Raw genomic sequence first — 25,464 nt, forward strand, 5'->3', positions numbered from 1 at the left:
GCACTGGGAAACCGCCACAGCGCTTTCCTGGGATGCTGCCTCTCGGAGCTGTAAGGCATCGGTTCCAGCAGGGCTCCCGCAGGTGGCACTCGCTGCTGCTCCATGGGAAGACAAAACTGAGTGTTTGCAGCAGAACCTGTCTCTCCCTCCTGGTCAGCGTGTCGGGCAAGTGCTAAAAATCATTCTGAATTGTCATGCTTATCACTCAAGTCTGGACTTGGGCTTGGGCAGCCTGACAGTTATGCTGCTACACCACCTTTTGCTTATTTTAAAACTCCCCAGAACCAGAATGAACAGAATTATTTTGTAAAGCACTGGGTATTTTTCAAATTATATACACATATTGCTTCTCTCACGCCTTTGTACAGTGCAGTTAATCTCAGCAGCTCTTCCAGGTCTTCATTAAAGTTAAAAAACCCCACATGAACAAAGGAAAAAGAAAATCCATCAGAAGATCATGTTTCACTTACATACAGAAGGTTTGCAACTTCAGACACTTTCTTTTGAATCTAAGCTTGAGAAAACAGACAGACTTAGATAAAGTGGCTCAGCACAGGACATGCCTGATGTACACTGATGAAAACCAAGGAAAAGCAGGATAAGCAGGTCAGTCCCAAGATATTTAGGGACTTAGAGGCAAGTCTCAGCACAGATCATTGTGAGTACAGCAGTAGCAAGCCATAGCTGCCAAGAACAGCTATCGTTATCACAAAATACTGTTGTCATCTACTCAAAGAAATCTGCTACTCAACAAGCATACAGTGAGGCACACAATGTATTCTAAGCAAAGAATTTTCTGAGCAAAGAACCCCATGTAATAATGTGTTACATGTAGTTACTCCACAAAAACCAACCAACAGCTTAGTTTTCTTTATTGACACTTAGAAAGACAGAGATAAAATCTTTTAACTGAGCTTTCCTTACACTGTTTTCTGATTTCATTTTTTAGATAATACTACTTCTAGTGTTAAGTGCTAATTAGGGCCACACAAAGAAAATTGAATTTGAAACAAACCTATTTAAAAATAAACCAAATGCCTCAACAGAGAAAAGAACGCACAGTTCACAACATTTTCTTTATTACAAGAATTTATTTCCAGCACCATTACTTTGTGATGCATACACCAAGTGCAGAAATAGCACAGAAAGCACTATGCACATACACCAGTTACAGCACTAAAGAGACAACAGGATTTTAGGGTACAAGTCCTCACATTGTGATAACAGTCAAACTCATGGCCAGAACCCTGACAGTTGCCAGAAAAGAATACTTCACTTTCCCCTTAACAAATTCTCTGACACTGTCAGAATTTACGCAGTCATTTTACCATGTCACCCTAAATACAGTCTCTGAATGTTTGGTTTACAGCTGTACTTCTGCCTTGCTCACCATTCACCCTTCCAGCTGCACACTCCAGGTAACTGTTCAGACTTTGTGGGAAAAAAGGGTTTAAAGTATTTCTTTTAAAATCTACATTAGGTATTTTGACTGGCCACTAGCATCCCCACTTCTTGCATCTTTCTCAAGAGAAATACAAATGCATTAGGTCTTGTTTTGTAGAAGAAAGTCCAGATGAGGGCCATGGAGCACCTCTCCTAGGAGCAAAGGCTGAGACAATTGCGGTTGTTCAGCCCAGAGAAGAGAAGGCTTCAGAGTGACCTGACTGTGGCCTTCTAGTACATGAAGGGAGCCTATGAGAAAGCTGGAGAGGGATTTTTTTACAAGAGTATGTAGTGACAGGACAAGAGAGAATGGCTTCAAACGGAAAGGGAATAGGTTTAGATAAATATTTTACTGTGGGTGAGGAGGCACTGGAAGGAGTTGTCCTGAAAAATGGCGAATGCCACATCCCTCCTGGAAGTGTTTAAGCCAGGTTAGATGGAGCTCTGGGCAACCTGGTCTTGTGGAGGGTGTCTCTGCCCACTGCAGGGAGGTTGGAAATAAATGATCTTTAAGATCTCTTCCAAACAAAGCCATTCTGTGACTTCATTCTAGGGAACTGCAGAGCTTAAATCTCACTACTGGGCCAAAAAGTTTTGGCTTAATACATGAAGAAAATAAAATTCCAAAACATTCCAGAGCTGGATGTAAACCTGTAAAGCTTCTTCAATAGCAAAGACTGCTTTATAGCGCACATGGTTAAGAAAAGGAAACTGAAGAGGAAAGAATTTCAGCATTGTTTATCACAGAATTACTCAAATTCCTTTCAAAGCTCTGAACTTTGCTACAATTAGGAGAGATGCTGATTTGGCTAATAAACAATTGGAGAGATGCACACACGCAGAAAGTCCTTTTTTAGTCTTTTTCACATTCTGTCCCTCTTTAGTCTTTTTCATATTCAAGCCTCTGGTGCTCAGCAACTAGTTTTAAGATTTTTGGTTAAAGACAAGGTCTTCTGCTGCTGTTCCACTCCACTCACAGATATTAAAAAAAAACAAACAAGCAAACCCAGCAAGCATCCTAACAGTCAGCTTTTATTCCGATTTCTCTCTTATACTAGAAAAAACAAGGAAAACAAACAACCAAAAAAACCCTCCAGACTTGCATCTGGCATATATAGTAAAGAGCCCCTGGTACCTGCTTTTACAGGATGTAAGCCTCCTCCAAATTGTTTTTCTGTTGCAGAGGTTGTGTAGCACTTTAGAAGACACTTCTCTTTTTACTTGATGCCTGTGCTTGGGGTATCACTAAACATCATCTTGGAAAAGACCACTGATGGGCAAATGCATCATCTCACCATAGGCTCAAACAGTGGAAGAAATAAAATTAAAACAGGCTGCAAGGAAGCAAAGTTGTTGAAGCCCAAGGAATCCAATTACAGCAAATAAGTCAAATAACAGTGAAAATAAACTATAATATGCAAAGCCTTAAATTAATTTGAATCCAGTCCTATGTGCTGAATAAATATTACAGTGATAGATAATATACCAATGAATTCCAATACGTCTGAAGAATTGGATCTAATGGTGGTAGAAAAAAATCCTACCATGTCTGCAAGCATTTCACCCTCTGACATTTCCTTTTTGAATTTTTCATTTGTTTCAGGAAATTTCTTGACACCAAACTAAAGTTCACTAACTTTGTCACACTTACTAGTCAGGAAAAAAGGAAACAACCTTGGCATCTGCTTAGTAAGGACACCAGGCTGCATCTATTACGCAGAGTAGTTTCTCTTGAAATCACTATGGAAAGGACTATGATAATAATGAAGGTTTTTCTGAAGCCTGTTTCATTTAAATTTAAAACTCTATAACCCTCTTACAGAGAAATTCTTTAGATTTAAGGTCAGTAAAAAGCTGTTATCTATGGGAAGAATGAAATTTGTGTGTATTTTAACTTTGTGTAGGGCCAAAGTCAAGGCAGTGAGATAGGGAATGACATCTTTCTCAACTCACATAACCAGTATGCAATGTAAACCCTGACAACTTGACAGAGATAAGGTGCATCCAAAAGCAAATATTCCAAGAGTACAGAACAGCCCAATGCTTTTCAAGAGTATAAACACAGAAAAGGGCTATTCAAAGTCATAGCACTTGAATATGTTCTGGGGTATTTCTTCTCTGCACTTAAGCATATTTCTGAAAGATCCCCCCCACCCCCACAAAAAAACCAAAACCAAAAACCAAAAAACAGCAAACCACAAAATGCTGCTCTGCACCAAACTAAAATCACGACTTTATTCTCTCATGTGCATATTTTTTAAAGCACTGTTGTTTTTCTTCCAATCTGGCTAATAGTAGAGAAATTAGTATGCATCAACTCCCATTAGGCTGCTACACCTCTTCTGTAAAGTACTTGTAAAATGTTAGGATTCACTTGGGAATTTTCAAAAAAATAACTTCAGACCTCACTGTAGAAGAAAACCACAGAACTTTCAGAATAAGGTCATACAGATGAAAGACAAAAATGTCAGCACTGTCCAGAAAGTCCATTTACTTTCTTGAAAATTTTCCTAAACAATGTTAATTCCAAGTAAAGAAGAAAGAATGATATTTTCCTCTTGAACTGTAAACTTTTGGAGAGTTAAAGTGGAGGAGGTGGGGGGAGATACAAAGGAATGTTTGGTTTGGCATTGCTGACAAGGGGAATATTCATGAAGGGGAAGACTACTTGAAACCAGAATAATGGATAATTATCGCTTTATATGTGGATCCTTCATTAGTTTTGTCTCCATGACACGCAGTGACACCGTTACACTTATAAGGAAAGACTAAGACACAGATTCACCATGAGGAGAATTGGCTCCTACAAAGCCCATTTGTGTGTTTCCTTCAACTGCAATCTCCTGAGTACAGCATTACTGCTGAAATGAGAGGTTTAGACACAGACTTTATAATTATTAGACAAGTAATACTCAGTTGGCTTTTCCAGAAATTGTCATTTGAGTGGCTAGCCAAAGTACAGCCATGCATAACAAAGCTACTTACGCATGCCCTCTGAAACATGTTTGTTGCGGGTTTTTTTGCCCACAGCCATCAGAAAAAATCTATCTAACTTTCTGACTGCAGTGAAGTACCATTAATGAAAGTTCTGAGGTTTTGTTTTCATCACAGAGTTTGCAACATTAAGAAACAACACAGCAAATCACATAAAAGAGTCAACAGTAAAAGCTTTTTGAGCCCTGACATATTCCAGTCTCTGAATGCTGCCGAACCTGGCAGCCCCCCAGCCCTGGCTCAGGCTGCTGACTGCAGGACCCCTCCACACTCTTCCAGCTTCTCCTCCTCCCCGCTTTGGGAATACATACATCTATGTGTATACATGTATATATATTTATATGCACACTGTGCACACACGTTAAAAAAGAGGAAATTAATAACAGACAAGCTAACAGCACTGTGTACATTCCCTTGCAATTTACCCAAATGAATGGCCTCATAACTCAGATTGAGACATTTCCTGTAAAAACACTCCACTATTTATCAAGCCACTCCAGAGTGCAACTGTTGAAGCGTGGCTTGCAAACAACATGCTTTCTAGAGCCAAAATTTGCAGGCATCTACAGAACACTAACTAGTTGGGATGGAGAAGCCACAGCCCTCTTGCTGCATATTAGCTTTGAAAAGTGTGTCCCCAGTTCAGAGTTCTGTAACAACAGGCAGAGTCCAGCTGGCTTTTGTGGCACTGAATTGCATATGCAGAGCACAGAGAAACTAACAGCTTCAAATGATATTCATGATTAATCTCTGTCAGAGCACATGCATATATATAGTCATTAAATAGATTTATTATAAAGAATAAGGAATATTACATGAAATAGGAATGGAAATGGAAAGGAAATTATTTCATTCACCCATCATCAGCACAAGTGAAAGTATAGGAGACTAAAATTCGTAAAAGGGAAACCATTCACGGTAATAATCTTTAACCTGCCAGAATTTCCAAAGGAATTTGAATGACCATTTTGACAGAAGCAGGTGACAAGCTGTTGTATAAACACTTATTTTGGGTTAAACTGCTGTATTCTCTACACATTTCTAGGGAAACCACTTCTATATAAATATATAAAGTGTCTTATCTCCACTATTCTTGCTCAGAAGAGACAAATTTCTTAGTAAACACTGAATCACCAAATGCAGACCTTCACTGGCCCCTGACCAAAATATTACTTCCATTCAGAAAAAACACATGGGGTAAAAAATAACATGACTTATGAGTTATTATAGTTGGAAAGGTGATTTCCCGCAGCTGAATGTTTTTTTTTCCTTTCTACATCAGTCTAAGAGGCACAGTTAGATCAATCAGTTGTTTGTAAGTAATTCTCAACAACTGCATGTGGAGAACACAACTATTGTGCACTTTCATACTTCGTTCACCTTGTCAGAAAATAAAATATATAACTTAGACTTATCTTTCAAACACAAAAGCAAATACATACCTATTTTGTGCTAAAATAACATAAAATCCAGCTACAGCAAATATCACTGACAACTCCAGAAGAACCTATTTTTAAGAAAACAGCTTTGTATTTCATTGGTCATTTGATCTAGTACTGGAAACCAACAAAAATAAGGACAGGGTGTGAGGAATCTCTAAATAGGCTTGATTAAAGTAAATATTCAAAGGGATATTACTCAAGTTAGTACCAAGACCTTCAGCCAGTTTCCAAAGCCTTTTGAATTCTCAGAGCTAAGCCCGGTGAATTCAGATGAAAGTTCCTTTTCTTCTACTTTTAAGGGAAGAAATAACTTACGTGAACTTTCTTCAAAACACCCTTCTGAGTTTAGTAATTGGGGAACAAACCTAAAGCACTGCCAAGACACACAACTAACCATTTATAAACCTTAATGTTTCATTCAAATATTAAGTACTGATCTACTGAAACAACACAGAGGTATTCCAATAATGCTGTTTCAAGTTATGTAATACCATCCTTAGCACATAAAAATCCCAGCTCCTCCATTCTTGCTGCCTAGCCCACATTTTGTCCTCTGAGGAACACAGGCACACAGACTGCATACTAAAAACACCAGGTTCCCACTGAACCCAGCAAGAGGCACAGCAGGGCGAGGAAACCACCTGGCCCTGCCTCACTCTGAGATTATGCCAGCCTATTCAGTGGGGCTTCAGGAAAAAAACAGAAAGTCCCTGTTGTATTTCAAACACACACTCAGAGCTATGTATATTACCATAAAAAGCAGGGAACCACTCTATCTGAGTGGTTCTCACTCAGCAAATGAGTTCCTATAGCCCTTTGAGCCTTACTGCATTTAAGCTAGAGGAGTAGAGGGAATAAGCATTTGCTCCCTTGAAATTTGATGTCAGTTACTCAATTTCCCTCTCATCCTGCCACTGTTCCCACAGCCTGTACTGTATTCCCAGAGATATCACCAAGCTACTGTCACTTTTCCCCCAATGGTTCACCCACCAGGGCACATCAATTTCACAAATGCCTAGTCAGTTCCAAACTCTTCTTTCCTGGGTTCAAACTCCTCCATTTCTCTCTACAAAACAAACCATCTAGAAATCCACTTTGAAATAAACAATAGCAATTCTATAGAGCAAACTTACCCAAGCAAGGGATTAAAAAAGTCTGCAGAGAAATGCTGACTGAGAAGATGTGCTCACATCAAATAAAAAGTGAGCCTTGATGTTTCCCACAGTGAAAACACTCACGGGATTTCTGGACCAACCTGCAGATTCTGTGATGATGAATAAATGCTGAGGTCACATTGCAGGGTTTCATCATCAGAAAAACAAAGGCTATTCTTAAATTAATGCATTAGATGTGCCTAAAAAGTGCTCCCGGGTGCAAAAGCAAGCTGGGACAGAATAACACATCTGTGGTAATGAATAATCCTAGTCTCCAAAACAGAGTGCATAAAAGCCATCTCTCAGAAGTGATGGCTGAACTGCACTAGGGACTGAGTCGTGCCTGGAAACTGTCTGTGGAGAAGGCTAACACTTCCCAACATCACACCAACAAATATAGCCATCATAGACCATCCTCCAGGCCTGGGAACACTCCTAGGCCCATCTGAATCTTACACAGGTGTAACCTTACAGCACTCTTCTCTCAGGCCACCAGTGCTAATAAACCTTTGCTGACACATAGTTTCAAACCATTTTTTCTTAATTGAGTCTTATTACACACTTCAAAGATTTAAAGAACTCTGAATGGAGACAGAGACAGAAAAACACATGCTAGCATAAAAAGCAGAAGAGAGAGAATAAAGAAAAAAAGACAACCATACTCTCTGCAGAGGAGCAAGTATAATTACATGCAATTGAACTACTCTTCCCTTAAGTATATGCCACTGGCACTGGCAGGGTTTGCTTATACATTTCAGGCCTGACCTTCAAAACAGACCAGATAGAAACCTTTCAAAAAGGAGCATAATTTTCTGTCTCTGTATCTCTAGCAACCTTTCTTTGCAACTTTCAGCTCCTGTGTACCCAACTAATGGTGGATACTTCCTTCCACCGTGTTAGAGCAAGAGGTTTTTGCACAAGGAGAGGCAGTTGCCCAGCTCTCCCAGAGCAAGAAGAGTCCTCTTTGGCTGTTTCATACACAAGCTCAAGTCTGGGCATCCCTGTGGTATTACCAGGCTAATGACAGCCTGAAATGTAAAGCAGATCCTTAATGGAAGGGAATTTTTTGTGGTTTGGGGGCTTCAGGTTTTCTTTTTAACTCCAACTGTAATACATTTTAAAACTATTATTTTAGAAAGTATTAAAGTTTGGGGAGAAGCTGCAATGAACTGTAGCTATAAAACAAAGGCCAAACTTCTTTAAAACTGTTTAGTCATTTTAACATCTACCCCAATTTGAGGAAAACAAGAACCCAGGATACTTAATAAAAGCAACAATAGTGAACATTAAGGCAAGTACCAAACTTCAAAATTACCTGTTATTTTTGACATCTTTGAGTCTTTACACCTAAATGTAAGAAAAGTTTGATCTATTTTAAAACACATAAACTAGGTAGTACTTCTTTCAAATTATTCTTACTAACAAACAAGCAAAAAAACCCACCAAAACAAAACTACAAGGCTGAGAAACGAGGTTGAATCATGTAAACTCTGATGGGTTGAATTAAGATAACTTTTATAGTATGTCTAGATTTGTCTTTTCTCCAAAGTTAACTGTCAGGAAACTTTACACAGAAACTCAACTGTTTGACTAATTAATTTGGTACAAAAGTTACCAGCTAAAACAGGTAACCTGTAACTTCCAACCTCAAATATCTAAAGATGAAGATTCAGCATATTTCTCTAAGGAAGTAAAAGAACTCCTCCACTTTTCAGAGAAGTAATTACAAAAATAGATTTTTCATTTACCAATTCAAGCATGTATTAAAATTGAAATAGATAATAAAGTCCATTTCAACTACATACATGTTCTGTGGGCTTTTTTTGCAGTTTTGCTCTTTTTTCTACCCTGCAAGAACTCTGTCAAAGATCTACTTTAACTGATGCATTGGAGTGCTTACTTAGCAAGATTATAAGAAAATGCCAAATAAAAAAAAAAGATTTTCAAACTTTTAGCTGCAATAAAGGAAAATAAATCTATTAGGAAGAACATTTGAATGCTCTACATATTCAGAGCCTGAAGAAGATGGCACATGGTTCCTCCAGTGCCTGATTATTGGGTAGTGGTTTACATTCCACTTTTCTTCTGGGATACTGGTGCCTTCCCCAGGAATATGTATGTGAATACACTTCACATATTCCCAAATGTGAGCCTGCTGCTGTAGACTTCTGGGAAAACCCTATATCCACACTAGCACTTCATATAGAGTATGCAATACACTTCAAAAATATTCCACCATTCCATTCATACCAGAACACCACAGACACTGTGATCTTCAAGATATCTGCCATGAGCAGCATTTTTGGAAGTAGAGATTTGCAATCCTAGATTAACATGCAAGAATCATCAAGGAAAAAAATTATTTGTTTACTTTGAATGATAAAGATCAATGGCAGGAAGCATGATACTATAGAGATATTAAGATATTTGTATGATGCCTACTTATAAATAGATGTGTGTTTACATTATGCTTTCCACATACACAGAAGGAAGTATGCATTTTTCTACCAGTACTGCCAGTTCATTTTAAGGAAAACCCCCAGCTACTAATCTCATTTCCAGCAAGCATGCAGTGGCTTATGCCACTCACCTTGAAGACTAATATCCAAGAAAGCAGGGAAGGAAATTACTTGTGCAGGGGAATTTCATGCCTCCCTCATTTACACAGTTATTTACACTACAGAATTTACTCAAATATCTTTATGTCTCATAAAGGTATGGGTAAGACAAAATATGATTTGACAATCTCAAGAAATGTACACCACTCTCAGGGCTGAAAGGCTGTTAAAGAGCTTCATGAGAATTAGTTTCAGGCAGTTAAACTACATCTTGGGAAGCAATTTAGGTACATGGAATGAGTAGCAACAGGGATAAAGAGCTAGGGACTCATAGTTTATCACATATGCACTGCTGCACCACAGGAGATGAAGCACAACAGCACTTGTGTGGGGCTCCTCCAGTCCCCAGAGTAAAAAGCATTTGGGTTTTTTTGCCTCTCATCTCTCCTGGCCTGTGGGGGAATCAAATCAAGCTGTTCTCAGGAGCATAGGATAATAGTAAGCTTCAACCCTTGGAAGACTCTCCTCACTAACGAAAAAATTACCTAAATTTTATAGTTTCATCCATCTTTTGTTTCCTCATTCTATGCTTAGTTAACAATAGAGATATTAAGATTTGCCCAAGCATGTTAGCGCAGGCGTCACTCTGTCCCTTAAAGCCTGCTGGACATCAGCAACCCAGCAGATGGTCATTACTCCAAATTCCCCACCCTCCATCATCATTAATTCAGGAGCAAACTCATTTCAATGGGCTAGCCCCAATTCATAAAGAACTCATTGTCCTGACCAAATTAGTAGCTTTACATCTTGCATTACCAGATGTGCTTCAGAGACACAGTAACATTTTATATTACAATGTACTGTTTAAAGTCCACTTCAATGTAATTTCTCATAAATATTGCTGTACAAGGCAAACATGCAACTATGAACCTATTCCCAAAATAAACACAAAAATTCTGTATTTTTGGTTTAGATCCTAAACAGATTTGGCACAAGCATTGCTCAATTATCCTGCAACCCACTTGATCAAAAGCTGTCTACTCTGATAGCACAGTCTTTTGAAAGGCTTTACTTCACCCTGAAGATTAATAAACTGCCAATGCTGGCACATCCAGTAAAGAGACAGGCACTTACAGTGACTATTACATAAGCAACACAGTTTAGACCAATCATAATAATAATAACAAGAAATGGGACAAATTAAATTTATAAGAATTTGCAGTAGGTCTTAATTTCACTGATAAGTCACCATCAGATTTTGATACATGTCAAATGGGGAATGAAAAGGAACAGAGGGAATCATTTGTCATGACTTGAATCATGTCATGTCTGCCATTTATCAGCAAGTTTGCTTTAAAACAGTAGAAGACTCTTTTCCATAGGAACAATTTGCAAAAATGAACATTGGTAGTCTAGAATCAACTAGGAAACCATCTTTCCCTGTTAATGGAAAAATAAAAAGTAAAATTTTGAAAATAGCCATGTTCCTTCTGAGAAAGAGTAGAGATCATTGAAGGACTAATTCAAATGAAAAGTATAATTAAAAATAGAGACAGAATTTGCCTGAGAGATAGTATTCACTTGAGTTTTAAGTTACATTGTTATTTTTCCATGGAACTGGAACAGGCTTTCTTACAATCCTCTATCTGAAAAACTTCTCTTGCTGATAATTTTGTTGAAAACTGCTTGTGTGAAATGTTCTGTTTCCAATAAATTGTTGTTTTCCAACAAAATAGTTTCGGCTGAAAAATTCCTAATTGGTTTGACTTGTAAAATCATTTCTCGAGTGTAACATTTCATTAGCTCCAATGCCTTTCCTTAGTTAAAAGGCTTCATTGTGTATTTTAAAAGATATCCACACACTCTCATACCAGCACAGAACAAGTAACATTTATGTTGAAACCTATGATGCATGGAGGGCATTTTTCCTAAGAAATCTATTTCTACTTAGAAGAAACAAATATAACAACTATGATATTAAGGTCTGTTGTAATCTACCTTGAAAACAGGATTAGAATCTACATTTCCAACACACCTTAACCTCTATTTGATCACAGTCAAATCATGCATCTGTCTTTACTAAGGAACTTTACAAGCTTAAATTAAAAATGTAGTTATGCTGGTAAACAAATATAATCCTGGTGGATTTAGCCTGGAATTGCAGTTTACAGCTGTAGCTGAAGGAAAGAAGCAAAGGCTGAAATATCTGTGGTTTGACAAATATAATTCTGGGAGGGGACAAGGAAGAAAGGGAGAAAAATAAATATTTTCTTAGAAAAAAGGAAAACAGAAAAAGTTAAGCCATAGTTATGTCTCTTATCAAATTTCACACTGGTATAATTTTTAATACAATAGAAACTCATGAATCAAAGGCATATGATCATTTGATGAACTGCACTTCTGTAACTGAAGCTAAATATGCAAAGTTGAGGCTTTTTTTGTGTATTAAATATTTTTTTCAAATTCCTACATAACAAAACTAATAAAAATATTTACTTTTACAGAGGGTCAAGTGGACAGAACATAATTCTCCCAGAAGGAAACCAGATGTTCAGCTTCTTCTAAGCAATGTCCATGCTGATAAAAGCAGTAGCTAATCTTTCTTTTAGAGGTTGAGCGTCTTGTTGAAGTTTCTTTTACTGAAGAGATATGTACCAATCTTTAATGAATATCTTCCTCAATGGAAGAAGTATTTATAATTTTAATAAGATTTTGGCTTGTGCATATAGTCATCAATGCATATGTACTCAAAGAGCTGTCTTTGAAAATTTTGTAAAATATTTCATAATCTGTAAAAATAATTTATAGTGATGCTCTTAAGCCATGTGTTGCATCTTAAAGTCATGATAAAAGAAGTCACATCTGTTCCCAAAGCCAAGATTCCTTAATAAAAATATCTTAGCAAATTCCTATATGGTAATCTGAATACATTAAGTCACACACATATTTAAGTGTTTCTCACAAGTAATTCAAGTGGTGCAGAATAATCTATCAATGTAGTGCTTAGAATTGTAAAAAACTATAATTAACAATATACTATATTTCTTAATAATGGACTCTTTATAAAGCTCAATAAGATATCCATAAAATGGAATTCACAAAAACTTGAACAAATAAATTTTGAATGATTTTGTGGGTTTTTCCTGTATTACTTGGCTTTTTCCATGACTAATATTTAGCTACACCCTAATGCTTGCCAAGAGATACATGATAATTCCAAAATCCTATGGGGGTACGCTAAATGTTTAAAAGGCTTCAGAGGCAATATCAGGGTCTCTGTGTACCTCACTCAGAAATCAAAAGGATTACTTAGTTGCTTAAATTATTCTTAGATAAGTCTTTGAGTAAAAAACCCCAGTTTTATCACAGGCAGAAGGAAACCCCACCCAATTTAAATTTAATTTGGGGTTATATCACCTGCTTTTTCATCATCTGAATTTTGTTCTGATCAAGGAATGACTAAACCTGGGACATTAACTGCAGCATCATTCACTTATGGTATTATGAATCTTGTGTTCAGCCACAGTGGTGTACATTTACAGCACAGAATGCTCTCGCTCACTTTTCCCATCTCCAGTGGCCAGGTGCCAGGTGTTATTTGAAAAACCTGTTTAGCTTAAGGAAGGCTGTAAGCTTCCAGCTAAACAGCATCCTATGGATAGAAAGTTGTACATCTCAACATACCCTTTGTTAAGGGATCCTCTCCTAAAAGGCCAGGGACAGAGCAGCTCTCAGGATTGCAAGTGACAAAAGAAAGGGCTGAAAAAAAACCCAATTTTATCCCATATACATCAAAAACCTCCAAGGAAGTGGGCAGCACTACCCAGTCCACTGACTTGGGTTAGCCAGCTGCACCCAAGCCAAACATGAACTCTGTTACGTTAAGTACCAATGTGTCTATGCAAAAGCAGAGTACTGGCACTTTGCTTACAAGAAACGGTACAAGTAAACAGGACGAAAGAAAAGGAATAGAGAACAACTAAATAAGTGGTAAGAATTGAGACTTACAGAGCACTTTCAATCAATGGTTTTTCAAGTACTTGCATGGCAAGAGAGAACAAAATGATGAAGACACACTCAGGGTTTGCATAGCGCGCATACTACTTTCACACCTTTACAATGCAAAAGTTAAAAAGAAAAACTTGTGGAAAAATTATGGCTGGCATGATGGAAAGGACAAGCTGTGGTACACTCTGCTACCGTAACCTCTTCACCCAGCCTCTTTACTGGCTTCTATACTGCTTTACTGGCCTCCCTCAGTGATTTCTCCAGACATTTGTCCTCCTCAGCATCAAGTCCCATTCTTCTCTCAGGCCAGACACTTACCAATAGTTTACCATTCATCTGTCCCCAGAACTTCTTTCCCTGTCATCTGTAAAGCCAAGTAAGGAGCTCCATATAGACCCAACCTCCTCTCTGAGGGAGCAAGAGCACACTACAGAGCTCCCCACTTTGTTCCTCAGCACTTCTGAGAGGTATGCTGCAACACACCAAGCAGTGGATGCTCAAGCAGGAGCTGGACAATGGTATCACAGATTCAGAAATGGCATCTTAGTGAAAGCTGTGTGAATGTTTCAGCTTTTGGGTCCTTGGTATGAATGCTATATAATTTCTCCCCTTTCCCAAAGGAAGCGTTTTCCAGCTTTATTTTGGAGTATTGAATCTACAGGCCAGTCAACTATGCAGACAGGACTCACATACAACCAATACATAGCACATCCCTGAAGAGTTTGTAAGATTGTGTATGTGTGCACACTTGCACATGTAAAATATACTTGTTTGAAAAGCAAGTTATTTTCTTCCAGTGTGCAATTTGTTTTTCTGCTCTAGCTATACCTGTGATAAAGGAACAATACTGCCACCTGTACCCTCTCTATTAACTAGTCCTAAACAGGACAAAAAACCAACCAACCCAAAAACAAATAAACAAACAAAAAAAACTCCCCCCCAAAAAAATGAAAAAACAAAAAAAACAAAATAAAACAAAAAAAGTAGTATTCTTCAAGACAGTTTCACTGCTGTACAGGATGCTCACCAGAAAACAACAGATGTACTATAATCACTACTGCCCATTCATTTCCTTTCTGCCAGAAAGAAAGCAGCAGTCATCAATTAAGAACTCCTATCTACAGGACACAAAAGGAAGTATACACTTCTCCTTGGTCATTTGACCGCAACAATAGGAGAGGGCAGCGGGAAAGGACTGACTGCTCTGAGCAAGTGTGGCAGGGGGGAAAAAAGCAGATAGGCATGAGTGAGCTTGTTTCTTTGGATTTTTTAAAAAATAAAAATAAGAAGTTTTGTTCAACAGTTTAATATACAAATGTTTAAAACATAAATCACTTTGTCTACAAATTACAAAAAAAATCCTAATTATATATATTTTTTAAATTTTTTCAGACAATTTATTTACTCTTTTTCACAGCAGAAAATCCCAAACATGGGAACTGACAAGAGAATTAAGCAGCTTCTATCTGGAAAAGTTGTTTTATCAATTAACAAAGGCTTTTCTGAAACAGTTATCATAATTTTTATAAAAACATTAGTCTAAATGTACTAGATACATAGAATTTCAATACACCACTGTCATAAATTCTTTAGATTAATATTTTTAAGAAGTCTAGTCAGCTCTCTGGATCCTTCTATTAAAGATTATGTTTGCTGCTCAGCTTCATCACTCTGAAACAGAATGACAGCTTTCATAAAACTGCCAACAACTGAAAACCCTGGAGAGATGGGCTTTATATTATGTCTGTTCCACAACTGTAGTCAGCCACAAAGGGTTTGCCGGAAACTTATTGAAAATGTTAGCCTTAATTAAGGTATTAGGCCCTAATCTAGCATGCTAAATTAAACCCCAAATATTCCCATGGACACTACTGCAACTGCTCTAAGAGCTTGGTAGGTACTTCCCACAATAGGAAAGCTTTTACAGGCCTTCAGACTGCGACTGAACCCTTATTTTCACTCTGTACCTCTGCCTCACTGCATACCAAAAATAGACCCGACTTACAGAAAAGCTCATACGTGGGCATAGAATCATTCCTCTCCACCCCCACACAGATTTGCAAGCTCTCACACCACTAAAGGCATGACCTAAACAAAGCATTCAGTGATGCACAGATGCTCAAGGAGTTTTTTTCTAAGTATTGACTTCTAGCACAAACACATTACATATTAAAACTCATGCAGAATTTCCAAAATAAAGTATATTGATCTAATGTTTCCTTCTCTGCTACAACATATTATGATTTCATAGATGCTGAAGCCCATTTTAATCCTTCTAAAGATATTCTAACCACCATATTATTGAAACAATTAAAAACATACAATATTGTTATATAAGTCAAATGTATAATAGCAAAATAAAAACAAATTTTATAAAACATTTCCCCCTCCGCCCCCAGAAGTTTTTCAGAGTGAAAATATTCTTAGAAATTCCAGATTTAAACCTGATATGTAAAGCAGATCAGGCAAAATTATTGGTGGTTATTTGGTAAGATTCGACACCCATCCCTCAAAGCTGTATCTGCTTAAACCATTAAGCTTTTTTTTTTATGGACCATCAGTCCTCATACTTCGTGTTTCTTCCTTTTTCCCACGAAATGAATTCTTTACTATATGCACTTCATCTAGTCCTTGAATGCCGTAGTTGATACATTCCCACACACTCTGGTTTTGTTGACACAACAATTTTTCGAAGCACTTCACAGTGAATGCTTGTCTGCCAGGGATCCCAAAGAATCTTAGGAAATCCTCTGCATCTCAGGCTACAGGCACAATCCATGTTATCTTTGCTTTTGGAAAAGAGGTTATTTGAGTCTGATGGGCTGGTTAGCTTTTCTGTTCATCGTGAAAACACAATAAAACCCCTGCAACTCAAAACCAGGGTAAAGCAGCACAATCAAAATGAAACGGAGATCAGGGAAGGGGGAGAGGTTGTGCAAATAATTAATTCTAAGGTCACTAGGCAAATACTTTGCGTGCATTTGGATAGGCACAAACTTCAAGCTAAATAAATAAAATTATTTCCTGTGTGGAAGATGGGAATGTACAGCCCCTCCACACTTGCGGATGAAAAAATATGCTAGCAATTAACTATCAGCAAATAACACAGAGAACTAGTGCACTGAATTTAGGTCATTCCAATTGTTTTTCTCTAATGCATGTTAAAACATGCAACCAAATTCAAACCTTGCTATTTTTGGAAAACACTGAAGAGGAATTTCTGGTCTTTCCTCTTGCAGCCTCTGCAAAATGTTTTTCTACTTACAGAGACTGTTCTCCCTTGTATCCAAATGAAAGTAAGATCTCACTAATGTTCATCAGATGTAAGCTTCAATCTAATGCTATGCAGTCCCACAAGTGTCTCTCTATTACAGTTATGCAATCTCAAAGCACTGGAGTCAAAGTTGCCATTCTCCTAAAAGTTCATAAACATTTGAACACAATTGGATCATAAAATATACACTACAGAATTTTATTACAAGCCCCACTATCAGTAGAGTAAAAGAATAATATTATTAATTAGTGGTCTAATATAGCATATTAGTATTCCCTCTGCAGGCCACAGAAGCCAGAGTGGCAATTAACATAATGCACCTTTTTTAAAAAAATTATAAACTTATCTTTGCTACACTGGTTTCAACATTAGCACTGGAAGGAGTGAAGTTGATTACCTGTAAGACATCAAGTTTTTCCAAACAACAGTGTCTGAGTGTTAGCCACTGAACGCCTGCTTTTTTCAGAGAGAAGAAAAGATTCCTTTAAGTTGGCAGCAGGAATCTTTCTTGTTGGAGAGGAAGAGAAAGGGATCTCACCTAAAGCTCTCTTATTTAATATTTTCTGTAGAGTCTCCTTCAAGCCCTATTGTGAAGTTTTCTGGAATGTCAATTTGTTTCAGATAATCAAATGAGTGAAATCAGTTATTGCAATCAGGTTACATTTCCATGGCATGCAACCTGCTTTTCCTACGTTCCCAAGTTCCCTGGATGCTCCAAGACCTCCAGGCAGTGAGATTATATAAACAAAATTAAATCAGTAAAAAATAAACTAAAATTACATAGACTAATATAGGAAATCTCAGGAGAACAAAAGTTGTCCTGAATCTCCCCAACCCCATAGGGAGACCATTGCTTCTCCATGAAAGTGGCACTTCTACTTCCAAAGGGAGAGAATCAAACAATCAAACAAAATATCAGCTACAGATCTTTAGCAAAACCTCGGTCTCAGTAACAAAGACTAAAACTGAACAGTTATGCTCCCCAAAATGCTTAGGTGTCCCCCTAAAATTTGATTTAATTAGCATAAAACTTGATTTAACTTAGCAAAAAATTTGATTTAATCAGCACAGAGCGCACATGAGGAACACCCTGTCTTGGCTAACCCACACGCCAGGCCCGTTCAGCACAGTGACCTACTGTGGATTTGCATACTAAGCAGCCTCATGGTTAACCTGAGGCACATTCACCATATACCAGTGGTAATCCTCTCAGTCAGAGGAACAGCAAACATCATCCCACTTTTAAAATGAAGTTTAAAAAAGAGAAGTTAAAATAATTGTAAAAAAATTTACCTGGTAGAGCACTCACCAAATATATCGCTGTTAGGCTGAGCAAAATGAAGTCACTTTTCCTTTCCTCCGTTGAATCTCTGGCATTCTGCAGGAAGAAGGGTGGAAATTACAGAATTAGAGAAAGGATAAAAGGGAGCTCAGCTGCACAGCTCAGCAGGGGTCTAGGCACACCTCAGTTTATTCCCCCTAAGTCACGCTCGCCGTACGTACACCTCCCGTTCTGACCTAAAGAGCAGCTGAATAAAACATAGCACGGGCTGAATCCAGTTCAGACAAGCTAAGAAGTCAGATTTTGAATAGGCATTAGACACTAATGTGATTCTGAAAATCCCTTTAAGAGCCTTTACCACCTCTGCCTACCTACATATCTTTAAAAATCTAGATCAGACAGCTTGCCTATGGTTGTGCTGTATGCCTGTGCTGAAGCAAGGAAGAACTGCTGAGTTTCCAAGCCCTAAACCCCAAGGACTTCAGGCCACACTCCTTCTGGAAGTTGTTAGAGCTGATATTCAACTTAATTATCTTTAATGCCTGGAAACCTCTATCCAAATGAGCCCTCACTTCCCTGGCAACATCAGTGGCCTATAAAGTACATCAGAGAATGGGTCACTGTGATCTGCCTGGTACCTCCATCAAATCTAGGTATTTTCACAAGGTCAACAAAGTGTGATAAATATCCGAAGAAAAATAATGTTTCTCCTGCCACTTCACAAAAACCAGCTATGTAGGTACAACTGTGGTGCAGCTTTTTTCTCGCAAAATTTATTGGCCTGCCTTGAAGTATAAAAATGGAGGATTTTTAGTTTAACAGGGAAAAGAACATTCCCTCTGCTAAACTTGTAGCCCCTCCCAGCCTCGGCAGAATATCAACTGGAGCTCAACAAGGATACCTTTTTTTTATTATTTTCATTTCTCTAAGACATTGCTTTACGTTACCCTTTTCTAGAGTATCCAACATTAATTCACCTCTCCTTCTTGTGCTATTTCTGTGCCACAGACTGAGCCAAAGCTGACAGTGAAGAATCCACAGAAACTGAACATCAAATGTTCCTGTTCTGAACTTTCAAGAAACTATTTAATATCTTTCTTCTTTTTTATATCATCATAAGGCCTGTTTATATACTTGAAGTGGAAACAGTGCACATTCAGCTGCAATTGATTTCCTGTATGGCAAAATACCTCAGGCATTCAGCTGGCTGGGAACACTACGAAGGCCTCTTACCATCACCAGTTTTTTGAGACCAGGAAGCTCTGCCCAAGGCTTGTTCTTATGCCAAAATAAATGAGAGTCCCTGCTAACTGTCCAAGTTAATTTGGTCTAGGCAAACCAAATCATAAACAGGCAAAATTTTATATTTCAAAGACCCATTTAAAAAATACTAGTCTACCTTCAACAGTAATGCCATCAATTCAATCTTGCTGATAGGGCATAATGCTCATCTACAGATGTTTTTTAAATACAAAAAAACTACTCCATCTGAAATTTTCTTTTAATAAAATATCCATACATTTTCCTTCTCCACGCTATCTTTACAGCAATAAATGAACACTACAGGCAATTTCACAGACAGAAAGAGTGTATTTTTTTCTTTTGGTATCACTGAGTGACAACTACAGCAACAATTTTATTTACTTCACTTAGTTCTTCCTTTTAATAACTGAAGACAGAGAGTAGTCTCCACTAACATTTCTAGGGATCTGAATAAGGAAATACATGTAGACATGGTAGTCTCACCAAGTTCCTGTAACAGCTGTAACATTCAAATGCCCAACCTGCCTGTACTTTAGATTGTAAATTAAGCAAAACAGAAATTAATAGTGACCTATAATTACCATCCTACTTTCCACTTATCATGGAAATTTCCCTAGCCTCAAATCCTCCAGAGTCAAAGGACTCAATTTCAACTGCTTGAGAACCCAGTTTCTTTAAGAACCCTAGAAAAAACAGACTGGCAATACAACCACAGCCATTTAAATATATACACGTTTGTGTGTGTGTGTGTGTGTGTGTGTATATATATATGTATGTATGTATATATGTATGTATTTATGTATATATAAAATATAAATAATTATATAATTATATAATAAAGGAAAATCAGGAACCTAGATGACCCCAAAGAAGCCTAAACTTTTTACTGAGACTCTCATTTGACAGTAGTTTCATCAGTAACAGTTGCTTAGTTCAAGGGCAAAATTATTTGCCAAAAGCTGAGATATTCTCTAACCCCCAGTGAATACAATGGGCTTTCAAAACCTTTCAACTGATGATCTGAGACAGATCAGACAGATCTGACAGTCATATCCAAATGGACTAAATTACAAGCTGTTGGATGCTACAGAATGTTCTACCAACCCTCTTTAACTTTTCCAAGAATGTTTTCTACAGATTTCATACTACATAACAGGATAATCTGTAAGGAAAATGCATTTTTCATCCTGTGATTATTTTTTTTTAAATTCAGTAGTTTATTTCTCAACCATCAGTGAGAGAAAATGGAATATTTTTGTACTAGAAAAGCTATCATGAAGAAAAGATGTTGCATCTTCCTTTCAAGAAAGTGCTTAACAAATATACTGTAATTTGTCCTGTAATTTAGATTTCACCTTTAAAAAGTTTGCATGATTTGAAATAGTCTTAATTAGTCTAGAAATATATCACAGTTATTAACAAAAAGCTTTACTTCTTAATCACTTTTAGAAAACATGCAGGGTTAAAGCATCAAGCAAGTAGCAGCTTAAAAAAAAAGCACCAAAGAAACCTGCATTCAGATATTTAAACTGCCTTGAACCATAATGTCTGGCTGTCCTGTGAAAAACAGTTTGGAACTTGGAGTTCACACTATCATGTTAAATTAAAAGCCCAGAGGCTTGAAAAATATCTTTCAAAATGCAGCAAAATTTAGGTGCTCTTTTCAGGAGTGCTCTACATGGGAGGCAACCAAAATAATTTTCAGTAAGAGGATGGGTGCTTTACTTTATTCCTTAGGAGTCATTGAGATTATCTTCACCTCAGTTTCCCTAGAAAGTGTAAATGACACATAACCCTTGTGTTCTACACACTCTCTGCGTGGTGAAAGCTAACTTTATCACTTTAGTCCAGTTACAGGTTCCCTCAAATCATGGGGTCTGAGCTTTGAAATCTCTGCTTTTAAAGAATTCCCTTATCCTGCCTCAGCTAGGCTAAATGACCACAGTAAGCCAGAGCCACCCAACTACATGCAATTGTGTTCCACAAACTTGCACGTGGGAACTTGCTTCAATTTCAACTAGGATATCAAGACATTCATTCCATTCATTGACATTCCTGCACTCACCTAGGCTCCAATCACACCTCACATCAAAACAACTCCATCCTTACAACTTGGATTATATTGTGTATTGGACATAACAAAATTGTGTCAGCACATACTGTAGCATTTTAAAACAAATATTCTTGCCAAACAAATCCACATAGTGACCCTCTAAGAAAAGCTCAGAATAAAATTCTTTGTAGATGTTCACATGCGCTAGACAGCAAACCATTGTGCCAGTTCAATCACCAGGGAGGAGAACTAAAGTAAAAAGTTATTTGACATGACTTTTACTGAGTTACGTGCCAGTTCCTAAAGCCCAACTTTTCTGGCTGAGGAATGCAGCTTGCTTTTACAGGAAGGCCACATACTGTAGCACCTTCTCATTGCACGACATAACCGATTAACAGATGGAAAATGTGCCACATCCCAAGCAAACGGATTTATTCCACATGCAATCAGCTGAGAGCTTTCCCAGACATATTAAGCTAATTTCATGGACTAAGTTCATGCAGCACTCCTGGAGTTTCTTTCACTCTACCCATTCACAACAATGAACAGCACAAAAGTGAGTTGCATGACAAGGTCAACCGCTGAGTGAGTCTTTGCCAGAACTCCAGACCATCCCTGGTATGACCACAAACTGTCCCCAGGAAAGAAGTCAGCATTGGGCAAGTACAGGCATAGACAAGTAACTGTGATCCAGATACCAGAACTAATCACCCCGATATGACTCAATATTTATAATTAACAAATAAAAGGAACCAACCCAACACATTTTCCTGAAATCATCAGCAGATGGGCATCACTGATCCTCTATTAAATATTGAAAGAACTCTTTGTGCAACACTGATGTTGATTTAAAGAGCAAAAGGGAAAAAAACCCATAACATTTAGCAGGCAGACTACAAGACATGCAGCAATGAAGAAGCATCCAGATTACCCTAGTATCCAGATCCTTGTGGAAGCTCCAAGAGCTGCATGATGCACACAACCAGGGTGGGCAAGTGCATGTGTCAGGTATGTATACCAGCAATATGAGATGAAAGAGACTCACAAAGGCTGATGACCATCTTTTCTTCTGAAGAGAGAAAATGAGATCATCATGGTTTTGTTTTTTCAGAATTCTTCCTTGAAAAGCAGACATGGCTCTTATCCTATCCAAACAGCACGCAGTGATGTCTGGGAGAAAACCTTCCTTCTCCATACCCTACCTGTGCATATCACAGGTCCCAGCCACATCAGTGCTTCACCAAAAAATGGCAGGAAAAAAAAAATAAATCACCTCTTCTCCTTGCTTTGGCCTTGTGGGAGTCTGAGTCAGCACCTGTTCTGTGCTTTGGATGAACAAACTGCTTTGAAGGGGCCTGAGGAGTGCAAAAGCACAGAGAACAGAGGTTGTTTATCAGCACGATCCTCTGCTGCAGGGTTGCAGAAAGAACTTCTTCAACGTGGTTCCTTTTGGATCTGCAGCGTGCATGGCAGCAGCAGGACAGCCTAGCTCTAAGATGAGGAGCACAAGTGACACTGTCAGCATGCACAGCCATGAGGAGGCACACCTGTGTTGAGAACAGGCCAGACTGCTAAGGAGAGCACTGCTGCAGGCGAAGTGGCAAAGTGCAAACTGCAGTAACTGAGATCATCAGGATGAATCAGAATGCAGGAGATCAGCTCTAAAATCCGCCCAGAAGAGCTTGTGCCTTAGCAAACCACTCTGTCCTTCGCACCAAGAGAAAAATGGGGTTTTCTTAATGCTCTGGTCTGCATTTCCCTGCTAGAAGACTCTAAGAAAATGGAAAACTGTTCCTGAAGGGAATAAAACCTGTCCTTTTCCCCTGAGAAATCTGCCTAGCACTGACTTTCCTAGCACAGACATCTCTATACCAATTTAGGAATCATGTCATCTAAAGCAATGCAGGAGCACAAGCATGCCAAGATGCTGCCCTATATATCAAAAAGAAACCTTGGAGATTAAATGGTCATTAATACCCTCATAAATTACTTGCTTTCACTTAATAACAGATCACAGTATTCTAGAGTAGTTTACCAAAACATCTCCACTGTGCCTGATGCTTGGTACTGCAAGTAGAGTTTAAGAAAGTAAGTCAGCAGCTTCATCCCAAAAATCTGGGTAAAACTCAGAAGATTAAATGAGTTCAAGCTCAGGAGAAGGAGATGCTGGAGGCAATCTCCTCATGCCATAAGGCAGAAAAGCCTTCACAGTACAACCAGCCTGATAAGGCAAGGATTCTCAGCAGTTGTATCGAGTGAGGAGTGGGATAAGTGGTCCTGTCTGCCAGCAGGACACAGACAGCAACCTCAAGGCAGGAGGAGCACAGAATGAGCAAGATAAAGCAAATCAGAGATTTATGACTTCAGATTCAGCCAACATGAGAAAGACTGACAGTTACCAGAAAAGACTGACAGAAAGATGTTGCAAACCACATGCTGGTAGAGTATGAGGGAAGGCAAAATATCTCTCCAAATTCAATAGTGATTTATTGTTAAATATGTCTTTGTCTACCATTCAAATAGGCTAAGACTGCTGATTCTTCAGAGAAATTAGTGTTTCTACAAGCAAGTGAAGTCTGTGATGACATCACTCAGACACTAAGGTGTGACAGCTCTCTGAGGAACCTCATGAGGCACCTTATCAGGACAGCAAGAAGGAACTGCAAAGTAAACAGTGAGAAAGCTTCATAAGCACTTAAATATGAAGCATGCTCATCTTGGCAGCACCAATACTGCTTGTAAGCCAAACCGAGGTTTCTGCTATTAACTCGGTTTCAGTTTAAAACAGTAAGTGGAAAGCTCTGTGCATACTGAAATGATAAGGATTACTGACATGCAAATAAATAGTTCTTCATCTCACCTACACTCAAAATTACTTACAAAGAAGGAACTATCATTTTTTCCCCCATATCAGACATCAAGGACATAAAGCACTATCTTACTTTACACTGAAGTACCACAGATCAGTGGCAGCAGCAGAAAGCAAGTTGTTCTGCCTCTGCCTTTCTGAAATGTGTTGGGACCTCAGCTATGATCTGGACTCACTGGGGTAGGCAATGCAAATACAGAAAATGAAACAAAAACAAAAAGAAAATCCCCAAACAGCACATTGATTCTGGTATGTAGAAATCACAGCGAAGCTGCAGCAGATAGTGTATCTAATCTTAGGGAACATACATGAGGGTAAACCTTGGTAAATACTTTAACAAACCAGAGTTTACAGGGGGTGAGGGAGTAAAACTTGCCTGTGTTTACAGATAACTTTGCATAACACAGGGGGAAACATGGGAGAAAGCACAAGCACTAGAGCCTATGCATTAAATGTAGGAGCTAGAGACTTCTTATGTGGGCTAATTAAAAGGCAGAAACTGACCTTGAAGCCCACACCCAGATGACAATGCCGGAAGATGTTAGCCATGACCATGAAAAGAAACTGGCTGTTACGTTATTCCAAGCACTGCTCCTTATGACAACCCAAACAGCCATCTCCTTCCCAAGACAGGTACCAAGGTTTTATCTACTATGGCTGTGAGCTAGCAAATAAGCTGGTGATTCAACCACTGTACCCATGACACACTTTTTATCTCTGCTCTGTACTTCCAGTGAAAGGAAGCACACAGCTTATCAGCAGAAAAGAGTAGTTAATGATAGTAATGCTTGGAGTGTGATCCTGAAAGAGCTGAATGGATATGAAGGTTCAAATATTTAAATGTTAACGCTCATTAAGTTAGGTTTTAAAACATCTGGGCAGGGCTCACATTCAAGTTTCTACAGAATGTAAGTCCACAGGAAGAGGCTTGGCACCACTTGCAATCTGAAAATCCGAGCAGGCAAGCAAGACTTACAGGATTCAAAGTTAATTAGCGCTGCTTCAGTCAAAAGTTGTCATGGGAAACTGCTGCCAGCCCAATTTATACCTGTTCACTACATCTTGAAAAAGGGAAGGGAAGGGAAGGGAAGGGAAGGGAAGGGAAGGGAAGGGAAGGGAAGGGA

The 25,464-nt window shown here is 38.3% G+C and overlaps 1 protein-coding gene across 2 annotated transcripts in view; it reads right to left on the reverse strand.

Annotated features, from left to right (window-relative positions):
- PLEKHG1 (pleckstrin homology and RhoGEF domain containing G1) overlaps positions 1–25,464 on the reverse strand; it is a 126,743-nt gene that overhangs the window by 95,880 nt on the left and 5,399 nt on the right. Inside the window, exon 2 of one of the 2 annotated variants that reach the window (XM_015623059.3) lies at positions 18,183–18,251. The gene's annotated coding sequence lies outside the window, so the exon portion shown is untranslated. Of the gene's footprint in view, positions 1–18,166; positions 18,252–25,464 lie in introns of both variants that reach the window. The other variant, XM_015623062.3, reaches the window with a different exon arrangement.

The sequence above is a fragment of the Parus major genome, chromosome 3, assembly GCF_001522545.3.
Source record: "Parus major isolate Abel chromosome 3, Parus_major1.1, whole genome shotgun sequence".
In the NCBI taxonomy this organism is placed as follows: Eukaryota; Metazoa; Chordata; class Aves; order Passeriformes; family Paridae; genus Parus; species Parus major.